Genomic DNA, 14,841 nt, shown 5'->3' with positions numbered 1-14,841 from the left:
TTTCCTTTGCCATCTTTCCCACCATCTCCCAGCTTACCGCCCCATGCACAAGGCATGGTTTCCTGTCTGTATTTCTTTTTTAAAGCAGAACAATTGTGCTTCTTGTGAATGACTCTCCATGCTGTCCTTCATGAACTTCAGGCCAATTTCTGAGCCGATAGACAGCATGGGGAGTTAAAAAGCATGAGGATATTTCCTTAAATACAGGCTTATGGCAAAATATATTTGTATATAATGCTAATATTTTCCTGTCGGTATAGTGTTCTGTTATATTTAGCTGCTTAATTTGCTAAAATTCGACAGGCATCAAAGTATGAGTGTATGTTTATCAGTTAAATAAATGGAAATATTCCATTGTGTGACTCCATCAGTTCTCAAAACACAAAATATATATAAATACCAATAAGATGTCCAAAAATAAATGTGGATAAATACAGACGGGAGTGTTACAAAAATAAATAAATATCTAACCGGTATCCCTACTTAAAATTGTATAGTACTGGTGAGGTGTTACCAGAGTTTACTGGAAATTATGAGTGCTACCTTTGCCCCCTGCCCGTATTGCGCAGCCCAAATTTGGGGCTTTAGTGTCATAAATAAGGCATTGAAATGTCACACATATACACTTAAGCAACCAGAAAAAACACTTGGCAGCTATGTAATGCTGCAGTAGCAACATAAGCCCACTTTGTTTGTGTTTCTCATTTAAGGTGCCCCTTCTGTTTGCTCTACCCTGCGTAATCGTTTCTCTTTCAAGGAAATTGTGTTAGTGGCACATGTGTGAGCACAGTAGCAGAGGATGAAAACTGCTGTAATCCGATCTCACCCCAACCCCATATAGACAGCAAGGTTCCTCTGTAACACTCCCAGAGCAACAAGAGTTAGGCAGTAATCCCCATCACAGGTCTATTAAAATACAAAGACAGTTATATGGTTTTAAAAAAGGAGTAAGAAATGTAAAAACGGGTTTCTAGAAAATGTTAGGCTGCATACTACAACACCTATAAATTCAAAGTCTCAAAAGTAGAAAAAGGAATCCGTTATGTTGCTTTTAAAAATCAAAGTCCTATCCAATAATCTTAACTCTTCCTGAATAATGGTTAGAGTAAGGTCATGTGTTTCGCATAATGGTGGAAATTCGGAGTTAGATAAAGGCTTCTATGTTTTATTCAAAAGTACCATATTTGATGCACTTCATATGTTTTACAATATATACTTAACACGCGCTGTGGTCTACACACTATTGTACGTTTAACTATGATTTAAATCTTTACAATAAGTGTCTTTCAGCGACTAAGACCCAGATTTCTATTGCACCAGTTAATTCTGAATTATGAACTAACTTCTGTTATGGCATATATCAGAATTATACATTTTGCATCCAGTGTCAAAATCTAACAATTTTTCATGGGTAAACTTTGGCTGGAAATCCTGTTGAAATTACTCTGGGAGAAATGCTGATTTGGTGGAGAGCACTAAAATGTTCGTTATACCACATTGTTTGTGGCAAATCTCATAAATGGTGCTATTCATAGTACGTGTTAAATCCTGATTCCTGAGGTCTTTGATTTTGTAAAGTGGCAGGAGGCATTTTCATCCAGGGTATCCGTAATCAGCACGTAAGTAGAGGCTGGATATCAATGTACCATGTTTGTTTAGGTGAAACCTACAATATTGTGTTTCCTGAATGGCCATGGCTTTTTGATGGCCTGTTTGCTTCGTACATATTTAGTTGCCTGATCTAAATATGATTCAGTGCCGATAATGTAAGAATACACCTTTCTTCTGTGAATAGAATAATTCACTGATCGAAATGTATATTCTTTTTTACAATTGTAAATTGTTAGGCTCAAATATACTTTGGTTTTTAAAATGTTTATTGCTTATAAGGAATCTACATTCTCTTTTCTCAATGAACATTTGTTTGAGCAAATGAACATTTGATTAGACTGAGTATGACGTGTAAAAATTTGCATTGTCGTGGTTGCTTCAGTTTATATTGTTATACCTTTGATAAGGCTCTGGAGCTACTAAGTTGATTGGTAGCAAGCAACTTCAATGGTTGCGGTTTGGTGCAAGAGTGAGGGTTTATAGGGTAACTAGTATGTAAAAAGTATTGCTGTCAACCTGTGTACTCATGGACTGATGGTGTCATGATGCAACATATATGTAACTGTGCTTAAGTTTGAAGTGAAACGAAGATCGGTGAGAAATGTAGCCGCTAACACTATAGATACCAGTGTTGTGCATGTTGGAGGCTGTATAGTGTGACCTTAAGGGAGATGTTTTGATGTGAGGCATGGTAAGCGGGGGGGGGGGGTGCTCTTATCATGTTGCAGATACACTTAAGCTTGATATGAAGCCAAGACAAGTGAGATATGCTAATACCCACCATCTCTATCTAGGTGACTGACTTAGCTCTTTTGGACTTAGTGTGTAGTACTTCTTTGCAGTATGGAGGTTGCCACAAAGTGTTGTCTATCAGAAGTGATAATCTTGTGGTCGGAGGATGGAGGTTGCTTGGGACTTACTATTTAGATCGTTTTTCAGACATTCAGTTTTCATGACAAAATGGTCTGCAAGGGCCTCACAAAGGGCGGTAGATTGTTCTCGGCAGCGGTGTACACCGTATTATGGACTTTTGAAAGGAACCGGTTGTCAAGCTTTGGGCAAAGTACTGTGGTGCTGACAAAAATCCCACTACCTCTCTGTAGCTAAGTAGAGTACACACACACACACACACACACACATGAACCAGGTAACATGAAGAGAGAGGAGGTTGACAAGGTAAGTAGTGATGTGTTTCTTAGTCACAAAGAAATATAGATGTATGATGTGCTGCAATGACAAATGAATAACCCAACTAAGTAGTGAATATTGAATGTTTTCTTACCTAACTCCATGACAAATGCACTGTGATGTGCTCCACACCAACCATGATACAGGCGTGGAACCCTATGGTGCTAGGAGAGTCAAAGGCAGCGTTAAAGGTAACGAAGCACAGAAAAGGTGCAATAAGAAGGACTTTGCCTAACTCTGCTAACTTGAGGTAACAGAAAAAGATCTGTAAGAAATGGCAATCTTTTGTGTGGTGGACCCCCAGACTCTTACCCAGTCTGTTTTACTGACTGTAGATCTGTGTGCCCTTTACTCCTACTAATAAAGTGGTAAGGTGCCTGTGCTTAGCTTTTCAGCATAATGAAATTAGTATACTCCTATCTGGCATTTTTATCTTGCCTATAAGTCCCGAGAATATGGTACACAGTGTACCCAGGGCATGCAAGTTAAATGTCATAAGTGGACCGCAACACCTATTGTGCCATCCACTACAGTGATAGTATAAACATGGCTTCTGGCCTACCAATTTATCATGAAAAAAGCAGCTTTTAAGTTGTAACTTGACTTGTCATAATACACTCTTTCGAAAGGTCTACACTTTCCTTCTAAATATTAATATGTCACTCCTAAGTTGGCCTTATTGCCTTTAAGGTGGCAGGTGCATGATAGTTAAAAGTAGGACATGTAAAAATGTAATGTTAAACATAACCTTACAGTAAAAAAAGCCACAAAAGCTATTATCACTGTAGCAAGGCTGCCATTTCCATAGTAAAATACTTGGATGCAATATTCGATGTAATAAAGTGATCGGCCATCGGTTGGGTGAAGTCATTCCTGAGCAACCGGACCCAGGCAGTTAAACTCGGGAACTTTACAGCGCCCAAATTACCTACCACCTGCGGAGTCCCGCAAGGTTCGTCACTGTCCCCACTCCTATTTAACCTATATCTCAAACCCCTTTTACATTCCTTAAAAAACAGGAGGGTTACGATCTATAACTATGCCAATGACCTGCAGATAATTTTTTCACTGGACTCAACTGACTTATCAGGACCTCGTCCAACAACTAGGCAACCTCATGGCCTACTGCTTTGACCTGCTGAAGATGTAGAACTTTCATTTCAGAGACTGATGGTAAAACTCCTGACCGTGCCATACCTGGGTTCTGTAGCCACCCCACGCTCATCTCAGTTGGCCTCAAATTGCACCTAGGTCACGGTCCACCCTGATTAATTTGACCAAAGTTTGCGTTTAGCAATTTATGCGACTATATTTAGGATTTAAAGAAAATCTTATCCCTTGTTCTGTTTATTGTATTTTTGTCAATTTTGTGTCATTATATTTCTTAAACTGTACTCAATTTTTCTGAATTAATTTGGGGTTTTTCTTTACTTTTTACTTTATTACTGTTTTGGTACTGCATAAATTCTTTACACACTGTCTCTAAGCTAAGCATGTCTGCTCTGTGCCATAGCTTGAGCTCCGGTTTATTTAGTAACTTTAGTTGTTCACCCTGACAAGTACTGTTGCCTAGACTGCCCAGAAGCGGTGGGCTCGACCTTGAAGTGTGTAAATGATCGAATTTGTGGTCTAGTTCTTGTTCCCAACTTTCAGTGCCCTGTTCTTCGCCGCTTCCAGCCTCTCTTCAAGCCTCTAATTCTGGTACTTGTGGGTGCATCTCAGAACTGTAGTCCGATCTATCTCTTACCTGCATTGTTTACTTTCTCCACTTATGGTTGATATCTCTTCCTGTGATGTTAATCTGACCCTGCCTCACATTCCTGACATCGGACCATTTTTTTCCAGGGCATTATGCTTTGGAGCTCCAATGGAAGGGGCGTCCCTTTTGGGGTTTTTTAATGGCCAATTTGTAGATCCTTGTGTAAATCTGGAAGCAGAGCTTGTCACTGCAGTAATTTCACTTTTTCCATTGATGTCTTTACTGTTGGAGAAGTCAGATAGCCTTCTCTTATGCAACTGAGATATCAAGGAAGCAGAAAGGTGATCATGAGTCCTGGTGGGGAAATTTTACATCCATAGTGTGGCCAGCCGAGTGCGTTTTTTAAAGAGACAATTTTGAAGAAGTTGAGATTCTTCGGTTTGAGAGGGCGGGTCGTGTTTTGATTAGTTAAACCAGATGCTCAAGGTTCCCAGGATGTAGAGGTTCTTGTGGGATTTGGCCATATTGAGGTGGGCTGAGAGGAAGAAGGAGCCTTGTAGATAGCGAGTCTTACCCAAGACATTCTTACTGTCCTATTGCAACAACAAGGTGATTGATGGAATGGTGAAATTAATCTAAGCCACTGGCAATCACTTGGACAACATCCAAATCCATAATTTTTCACTAACGATGCGATCTCATTTTGGACCCAGCCGTATGCAAATCAGCCTTGATCCTGCTCCAACCGGAACATTCCAGCCGGAACTCCTAGGCCAGGTCCTCCCTGAACTGAAAAACCAGTAACCTAGGCCTGGTTTCGGCCTTATCATGGGCTCATTAGCCACTTATAGCTTGATTCCAGTGGCACCGTGAGTACCGAACAAGTTGATGGATGGAATGCTTGAATTAATCTCAGCCACTGGCAATAACTCGGGCGCATCCCAACCCATCCACCATTGTGCCCCCTCAGTTTGGACCCAGTCATATGCAAATCAGCCTTGACCCTGCTCCAGTCAGAACAGTCCAGCCCGAACTGCCAGGCCAGGTCCTCCCTGAACTGGAAAACAAGCATCCAAGAACCGGTTTTGCCTCTCCCTAAGCATTGTTATCATCCTAGGCACAGCATGTAGCTAGCTATAGGCATCTTGCCAAAAGGTAGAGAGCTATGGAAAAATCATAAATGTAGAAGGCAGGACAGATTGGAAGAAGGAAAGGGGTAGAGATTTGCTAAAAAGGGCAGAAATCCTCTAGCAAGCCTAAGTGAGCCCATGGGAAGCCCAAACTGACCATAGAATCTAAAGGCAGACCTTTCATAATAGTTATGATTAGCTGAAGAGGTATCCCGAGGAAAAGTGGGAGACAGAGACTGGCTTCTTTAAGGAAAAAGGCCAATAGGGTTGGAAATGTAATTGTTGTTTTGAGAAGGTGGGGGTTGAAAAGCTGGGGTTGCAAGAGAAGAAATGCTTGAAATGGTGATTTCTAAGTGTAGGTATTTTCTGTTTTAGAGTAATTGCTTCCTTCTCAGATTAGCCATTACTACCTCTGAAAATAAAATAAGGGTGGGATTAGATTTGCATGCACTATTGCCAGTGGTTGAAGTGGAAAAATAAAAGTGCAGGTACTCTGTATCGGAGTACCTGTTTGTTTCTGAGACGTGCCGGTACTCTACCATCGAAAGTATTGCATTTCTCTTGAAGTGCCGGTACTCTCCTCTTCAAAATAAAAAAGTGCCGGTACTCCGTACCGGACAGTACCTGCCCATTTAAAGCACTGATCTATTGCTTCATAGTTTAATGAAGGTATGCTACCTAACAATTTTATTCTACTAATATTTGAGGTTACGTTCTAAGTTTGGCTGTCAGTTCTATACTTCAATGGGCGTTCATTCACTAAAATATCAGAAGTAGTTGATGTGACTATACCCACTTTCATCGCCATTGGCAGTACAGTGTAGCCGTTTGATGCAATCTTTGCTCTTCAACATCTAGGTAGTTGCTGCCAGGTTTCTAGGTGGAGGGAAACGTATATAAACTAAATAACATAAAGAAACAGGGCTTTTAGAGTGATGTTTACTTTTTGATCCTGTCACTGTCATCGTGATCCCTGAGACAATTTTACCATGGGTGGAAAACTAGGACGCCAATTGGTACACCTGGTAAACCCTAATGGAATTCCATGTATGATGTGGAGGCAGCATGGCTTATCCTTTGGGCATGCCAGAACAGCAAACCTTTTCAAACATTGGTTGCATCTCAGTCTATATTTCTACTAAACATTTCAAACCAAGAAAATTTGATTTAAATGTAAAAGGCATTTCTACAGCGCAACTGTTACTCCGAAGAGTGTCCTGTGGAAAGCTGAGAGGCAGAGGTGATCAGAATCAGTTATTTGAGAAAAGCCATGTTTTTAACTTCTTCCAAAACAGTGGCATGGATGGAATTCATCTTCATTCCAGAGTGAGATTATTCCATAGGGACGGTCCCAAAAAAGAGAAGGACCTGCACTCCATTCCGGATTTCCGGATCCTTGGAATTTTGGCCAAATAGTTTAGCTGAGAGCAGACTACTGGCAGGGATATAGAAACAGATTCTCGCTCTCAGGTACCCTGGGTCTGATCCATGGAGTGCTCTATGAATTAGGAGGAAGGTCTTTAAAGTAATCCTCTTCCTGATGGGAAGCCAGTGCAATTCTTTGAGAAACGGAGGCACATGCGTTCTCAGAGGTAGGCTGAATACCGTTTGAATGGCTACATTTTGAACCACTTGCAACCTACTAATCAAATAGTCGGGTAGGCTTGTTGTATGTTATATCAGTACCAGTGAATACATTTTCAATATTCTATGTGTTACAGAGCTTTGATATGAGGCATTCCCCACCAGACAAGAGGTATTTATTATCACAACATCCTATTCTGCCAATAACATCAAAGTATTATGTGCAGATAAATGCATCCTCAACAGGACAACAAATCAAATGTGCTTAAACTGCACAATTTTTTTACCACGTTTCTAAAGCTTCCTTTGCACAAGGATACTCAATTATCTTGTTAAATATTTGTTTTTAGGTCCTATTAGGTTGATGTAACAGGCCCAGTGTGCTTGGAAAGAATAGTTTGACGTATACAGTAGAACCTGACATTCTACATTGTACTGGATCGAATATACAAATATGTAACAAATTAATGAATGATCCCCCTATGTTATACGTTGTCCCACAACAGAAAAAGGGAGCCCCCTCAAAGGTAATTTTGACACGGCTATAATGTCGCTCATCCCACCCCAAAGTTTGAGTCTAGTTGCGCCCCTAGTCTAGTCTAGTTGTAGGCAGAACACCTAATGTTTTAGCGGAAAGGGTTAGTCTCTGAGGGGCATGTGCGGAAACGTATTGCTCGGAATGTTATATTCTTTAGTGACATGCTACAATGGAAAATAGTGCAGGGGGTGGGGTGGGCATAGCTTGAAATAATGGGAAATAAAAACTGCACTACTACGATTTGAGCGCAAATACTTGACCAGAAATCATCCAATCCATTTTCATTCCCCTTGTTTGGAAACGCAGCTGCATAACCTTGAATCCTGGCATCCGTAACAAGAAAAACACGCAGTTATGCATCATCCTTGAAATGCAAGCACATGACCTTGCCATGAGTCCGTAGTTGTTTACATAGTGCTGTGTAGCATGCCATTCGAAATTGCCAGCGTCGAGCACCTACTTGTCTAAGTATTCACAACCGAAACATACACGGTTTTCTCTTTGACATCTTACTTTTTGTAGCCTGTAAAACTGATTTCATTCTTTTCACACAAGGAATCATTTTCCTGTAGATGCTGTTGTTATCAGCATAGCACAGCCAGTAATAGTTGTAATCAGTTTTCAGTTGGTCAACTGAGGATTCCATAATTACTACTGTATATATTTAAAAAAAAAAAAAACCTGTGCCATAATACTTGGGTAGATACATTATTCAAAGCCAGCTAACACTATTACAATATATGTCCTATCCATTAAATGATTGATCTGATGCGTTTATAGCATTGATACTTCCTTATTCCTTATCCTGGTAGTGTTTGTGAATGTTCTGCACCTGACCCTGGCTGTGACTTTGAGGGAGGGAGCAGCTGCAGTGGGTGCTAGGTGGTGAAGTGTCACATGGAAAAGACAGCGAGCTAGGCTTAAACGCCGCTTCCAACCAAGACCCCTTCCCCACTCAGATCAGCTTCCAGCTCCGAGCTTCACCACGGCCTTCCACCCCACAGCTGTGATGCCCTTGCATGCCTCCCGCCCCCCCTCGTTCCTACTGGAGGTGAATAGTATTCTCATTAAGAGGAGCATCAGCCTGTATCTGGAGAGCTCGCAGGCCGGAAACAAGCCAGTGACTGATGTGAGATTTGCAGAGTTTGATGCAGTCCTTTAGTACATTTTCAGTGTTAATGGAGATGAAAGTTATGATCAACATGTCTGAAGTTCTTTAAGGATCTACAGTAGCACAGCGCTGACGGGCTACTGAAGAATGTGTGAACCAGGATAGAATTTCTCCCTGGTATATGATCCACCAACCATTCCCACGAATAAGGATGCAGTAGTCCACTAGGTGGATGGATATGCTGCTGCAAAACTCTTTTGCACTTTGAGAAATATTTCAAGTTCCGTGAAGAGGGGCAGGATGGTGAGAAGTGATAGAGATGACAAAACAATGTATGTGAAGGCCAAAATGGATTGAGTCGCAGTGGTTTGCATACAGCACAGTGTTTAAGAAGAATGTGCTGACTGTAAAGTTATTTGTACAGAAATTCAAAGAAGCCTGATGTGCCAGCCACACAACACTTCAGGTTCTATTCAGGCACAGAGAAAACCCCGTATAGGGCAGAAGGGCACAGATGTTGAAGTGGGTGACAGTGGGTACATCAACTTCGTGCTATTCTGCTGCCACGCCAACGCGTATGGCAAGGACTATACCAACAACTGGATGCACATGTTCTAAGGCTGCCCATAGGCTACCTCGTCTAATGTTCTAAGGCTTATATTATACCCATACTTGTATGAGGGCACAAACATCCAACTAACTGAAGGTGCTGGACCTTACTTCTCCAGATAGTGAGAAGGAGATGAAAATTATTACAGGAAAGACCTTTGGATCCTGTTGACGCTTCTCAAGGACCGGAGACTACGACCAAAGGCTGCAGCACTTGCTACGTGACAATCACTACTGTTGTGTTGGGCTTTGAGTGAACACAAAACTAGTGGGCTCTCTTTTGTATGTCTCTTTGGGAAATAGATTCAGGACGAGCTGTGCTTACAAGGACTTGACAAAAGTACAGCAAGAGCATTAAAGTAAATTTCCATTTTGATCACCTTTCGTTAATTTCTTTGTGGATTTTTAACCAATACCATTTGGCTTTTTTGCATTTGGTTGCTCGCCATGAGTTTCAGTATTCCATATGAATATTATCCCAAATATTTAGACGTTTTGTAAATATTGAAGTTAAAAAAAAAATCAATGTATCTTAAAAATAATATAATACGTAATGTTTTGGCGCCAATAAGGCAGATCGTTCTATCTTAGGATTGTTGAAGAGGTGACATTCTAAGATCATGCTGATGATGTTTTCTTCGTATGGGAACACATTTGCAATACTGTCTCATCACTAGCCTGTGTGATGCAGAGGCTCAAAAGAAGCCAGGCCTTTCAGTTACTCGGTACGCCACCCCTCCTATAAACCATGGTTTAATGCCGATTGCGTTACAAGAAAGATGCTTTATTTTTTGGCTATTTGTTCTCTAAATAATCCCCTATTTGGACAGCCTTTAAACATTCTTTCATAACTACTAGAAAGACAAATAAAGTCACTAACGAGTCAAACATTAGAATCCCTGTTTGCCACATTAAAGTAAAGTTACACTAAAGAAAAGTCTTCTCTAAACGTATTCTGCATGCCACTAAAGGGAACAGATTCATAACTGGGTGCAGGTGGGCATTTGAGCGCTAAATACTACCTGTGAATGCATAACTGCTTAAGGTGATCTTTGACAAGTGCGCCTGATTTAAGTCACTGTTTATTGCCACCTTATCGATTTGAGTAATTCCTTTGACAGTTGATTGGAAGAGACTTTTGTCTGAGATGTAAGACCCCCAAACAATGGCTTCATGAATCAACCGGGATACAAATACAAATCGGCATTTGTTCTGAATTCATTATTTTGCTACCACCTGGCTCTGGAGTAGAGCAGGGCTACATCTAGCCATGCCCATACCCTTTTAATATGTACCTGGCTGACCTGTTTTAATTACATTCCCAAGTGTGGCAGCTGAAAGTGCTAAAGATGATCTTATATTAATGGATAAAGTACCTATTGGGTTTCAACAGTCTCTGTATTTAATCTCCAAGTTTTGTAAGAAAAAGAACGTTCGTGTAAGTTTTGAAAGTTAAAGGGTCTGTTTGGTGTACTCCGGTGCTAATCCCCAAGACTCTGCCCTTGGAGAGTGATGTGACTTTGAGAAGCTCAGATCCCATGTTCTCATTTGGGTTTAAATAGGGAATAAGGGTTGGAGAAAAACCTGGAGGTGTCTTTGGTTGGTCAGTACCAGTTTTGCAGGTATTGGTAACTACAAACACAAACAGACTTGCTCATGTCCTATCAGTACTGCCTAATAAAAGGACATAGGAAATAGTTGATAGAAGGCAGTATGCTTTTTAGCCACACTCCTGCTCCAGTCCAGGACTTGGCGGATAACGGGCCAAGAGTACCAGTAACCCACCGGCAAGCTGAACAGCCTGAGGGCTGGAAGAGTAGGTTCAGCATGCACCAGGTTCTGCTTGACATAGAGTGCAGTAGCAAATTGACTTAATGAGGTAGACAACTGCAGAAACAAGGAAGAGGGAAAACCACAAAGGTGCAAATAATGAGCAAATGGGTGTGCAAGACTATGAAATGCAGAGCCATAAAGCTAAACCATGTTCAAGCAACTGACCACTGTTATTGACAGTTCTTAAATTCCCCTAGAAGCTCCTGTAATCCTTCGGGGCTTTACTCTGATTGCTATTTTAGGGCCTAATTATGAGGTTTGGCGGTGCAAGGACCGCCAAACCCATGGTGGCACACCAGTGGTGGTCCGGCCACCGTTGTACTGGTGGTCCGACCTCCGGAAGATCAGACTGCTTTGGCACCGCCGCAACTGCCAGGGATCATAGATCCCTGGCAGCGACACAGCGGTCTGAGGGACGCAATATGCTTGGTGGCACCCAGCGGCACTGCCAAGCATATTTCGACTCTCTTCACCACCAGCGGTCTCATGGAGGTTCTTACTTCCCGACTGGTGGTGATGAAAGAAAGAGGCCCTATAGGATTTCTCTTGGCACTGTGCACCGGGGATCATGTGTCCTCCCTGTGTGCATGCACCTCAATCCTGCACAGCATGAATGGCACAGTCAATGACGTGCAAGAACATGCACTGGGTGTCCCGCGGAGGTGCAGTTTAAGGTTAACACTAAACCTCACTGTTGCGGGACCACCACGCATCCTGCCCGCCAGACCACGATAATACATGTAATCTGGTGGACAGTCAGAGGTCCTGTTTAGCAGTGTGGGAGCGGGGTAGTGGCGTAGTGGCCCGCCCCCACACTGCCAAACTCTTAATAGGCCTGCCGTGACCTTAACCTGGAAGGCCTGCCTGATGTCCTTGTGCCTCAGCCGCCACTGACAAACCTTTCAAAATTTTCAATCCCGATTTGTTCTGCTTTTTCTTTGCTACGTCCATCTCCTGATCCTGTTTATTGTGTTTTCCCCTTTACTCCTGATCCTGATATTGACTTAACTAAAACTAAAATCATGGTCTTTAAGTCTATCCATATGTTTAGCGATCTGTTGAAGGCAGAGTTTCGGCAACTACTGTATCCTATGACTACTTGACTGCTCATGTCCTTCAGTTTATCCTGATCTCCCCAAGTGGCTGTGTTAAAAACCTGTAAATCTAATATTTGGGTAAAACACTCATTTTTAACCTATTACAGTTGTTCTCTGTTGTTTTAAAGTTAAATAGTGCACAGATTGTCCCTGTACTCCGTTATTGTTCTGTCATCTACCATGGAAGAATCAATGCTAATCTAAAATGCCATGAGGCTTTCTTTGTGGGAGACATTTTCATTATCAAAGTATCCCACAAAAGATTGTGCAAGTCAAATTTAGTTTAACTACCACAGGTAAAGTGCACAAAGAGTGGTCTCTGCTTCATTTTTTAATCCATGTTTAGTTGGATGCATTGGTTCCCTGGCTGTCCGATTCTTAATATGGGAAGAGCTTGAAGGATTTTGTAAAGCACTTTTGCACATGTTTAATTAAGTTACTCCATAAATGAGTTGGATCTGATTTGATTATGTCGGAGCATATCCTTAAATGAGTTTAATTTAAAAGAAAAACATATATATATATATATATATATATATATAAAGGACTATAGTCTGAAACAAGATCTCTGCTCTTTTCTTACAACTAATTTGTGGCATAGTGTGGCTTTTGTTTTCTTGAGTCCACAAAGATACCGAACTGTACTTGGTTACACTTGTAGCAGACATTTGTGGGCAGAAATTGAGTCTCTACCTCACTTTTTATTATGTATTTGCCCCAGATGAATTCATTACTAGACACAATATTTAAATTTGTTGTTTTATGTTTGACCAACATGGAATAATGGCGGCAATAAAGTGGACCTGTAAGAGTTCATTAATATGATCTTGTTCATAGTCCATTCGTGCAGCCTTTGAGAATTCCGATAGACCTAATCTATTGTTGGTTTCCTTTTATGCAAAATGTTGGGACAGGCTGTCTCGCGAGTGACTGTATTTAGGGGGATGTTAAGGGAGGGACGTCACTGGTAGAGTATAGTAAGGGTTTGCCCAGCCTCTTTGCCAATCATTTCCATGCAAGAGTAGTGCATGCCACTGTTGCGAAAGAATTACCTGTACCGGGAGGTTTCGCTCCTCAAATAGCAGTAGGGGGGATGGGAGCCATGAAACCCTGTTTTATCGCTAAGTGAGGCATGAATGGCGGCTGCAAAATGGGCCTGGGTGCACAGGTAGTATAGCTCCATGTCAGGAGCTTCAAAGCCCCCTCTTTCAAAGGGCTGGGGGATTGTATCCCAGCGCATTCAGGGTTGCTTGCCAACCCAGGCCAGTCTGATAAGCTGTGCTTGTAAAGTATGGAAAAAATGGCGTCCAGGAGGGTACGGTATATTGAGAAATAAGTATAACAGCTTTGGTAATTCACCCATTTTAATCAAAGAAATTCACCCCGCCAAAGATAAACAGATCCAGCGAGACACTGATGCCATGAGTGAGGCGATGGCAGTGCCGTAATTCGCCCGTAGCCTTTCCTCTCTATCCCGAGAGATCACAACCCCCAAATATTTCATTTCTGAACCGCACCATCTCAGTGGGTGATCAATTGGGAATTTATGAGTGCTTGAGGTAAGAGGAAACATCTGCGACTTACCAGAGTTGATTGTCACCCGAGAGCTCTCCAATGCGGATATATTCCCAGAGGAGAGGATTCAGACTGATTTGTGGGTCCCAAATGTATAGGGTAATGTCATCTGCATAGAGCGAAACTAGCAGATGTAGAGTAGCGTAGCGTATCTCAGCGTGTACTCCCATTGATGTTACCGGTGTTTCGGAGCCAGAGGTTCAACTGCCAGCCCAAATAAGAGGGGTGACCAAGGACACCCCTTCCTGGTCCCACGAGAGACAGCTATAGGCTGGGAGCAGCAACCATTGATCTGCAAAGTTGTCTGTGGCTTATAATACAGGAGGGCCATCCAGGCCAGAAGGGAAGGGGGGAATTCCATCCACCGCAGTATTGTAAACATGTAGGCCCTCTTCAGAGAGTCGAAGGCCTTAGTGGCGGCTAAAAAGACCATTACCGACGGTAACTCAGGATCTATATCTTGTATCAGCGCAAACAAAGTGCGCAAATTATGGGAAGTAGCTGGTCCTGGCACGAATCCCAGTCCATCCATCAGCAGGCTGAGTCGATTGGCCAGAACCTTCGCCAGTATTTTCGCATCGCAATTAATTAAGGCTTAGGGCCTATATGCCTCGCATTTGGTTGCAGTTTTTCCTGGTTTGAGGAGGGAGATAATTGTAGCCTCGGGCATAGAAAGCAGAAGGATCTCTATAGTGTTTGCTTTTGTGTAGACTTTTTTTAAGGATAGGAACTAGCGCTCCCACATAGCACTTATAAAAATCCGCAGTTAGGCCATCGGGCCCTGGTGCGCAGCCTGATCGCCGCCGCAAGGAACTCCCTGTGAGTTTCGCCATGCCAGACCAGTATTCTCCTGATAGGTCACATCC

General features: G+C 42.1%; 1 protein-coding gene and 1 pseudogene across 9 annotated transcripts in view; both read left to right on the top strand.

Annotated features, from left to right (window-relative positions):
* The window catches only part of OXR1 (oxidation resistance 1), a 1,797,650-nt gene that overhangs the window by 1,155,022 nt on the left and 627,787 nt on the right, over positions 1-14,841 (top strand). The gene's annotated exons all lie outside the window — the stretch shown is intronic.
* LOC146830917 (actin-related protein 2/3 complex subunit 2-B pseudogene) lies at positions 8,760-9,642 on the top strand (annotated as a pseudogene).

The sequence above is a fragment of the Triturus cristatus genome, chromosome 5_1 (genome assembly GCF_964204655.1).
Source record: "Triturus cristatus chromosome 5_1, aTriCri1.1, whole genome shotgun sequence".
Lineage (NCBI taxonomy): Eukaryota > Metazoa > Chordata > Amphibia > Caudata > Salamandridae > Triturus > Triturus cristatus.
This window is presented reverse-complemented; position numbering and strand designations above follow the sequence as displayed.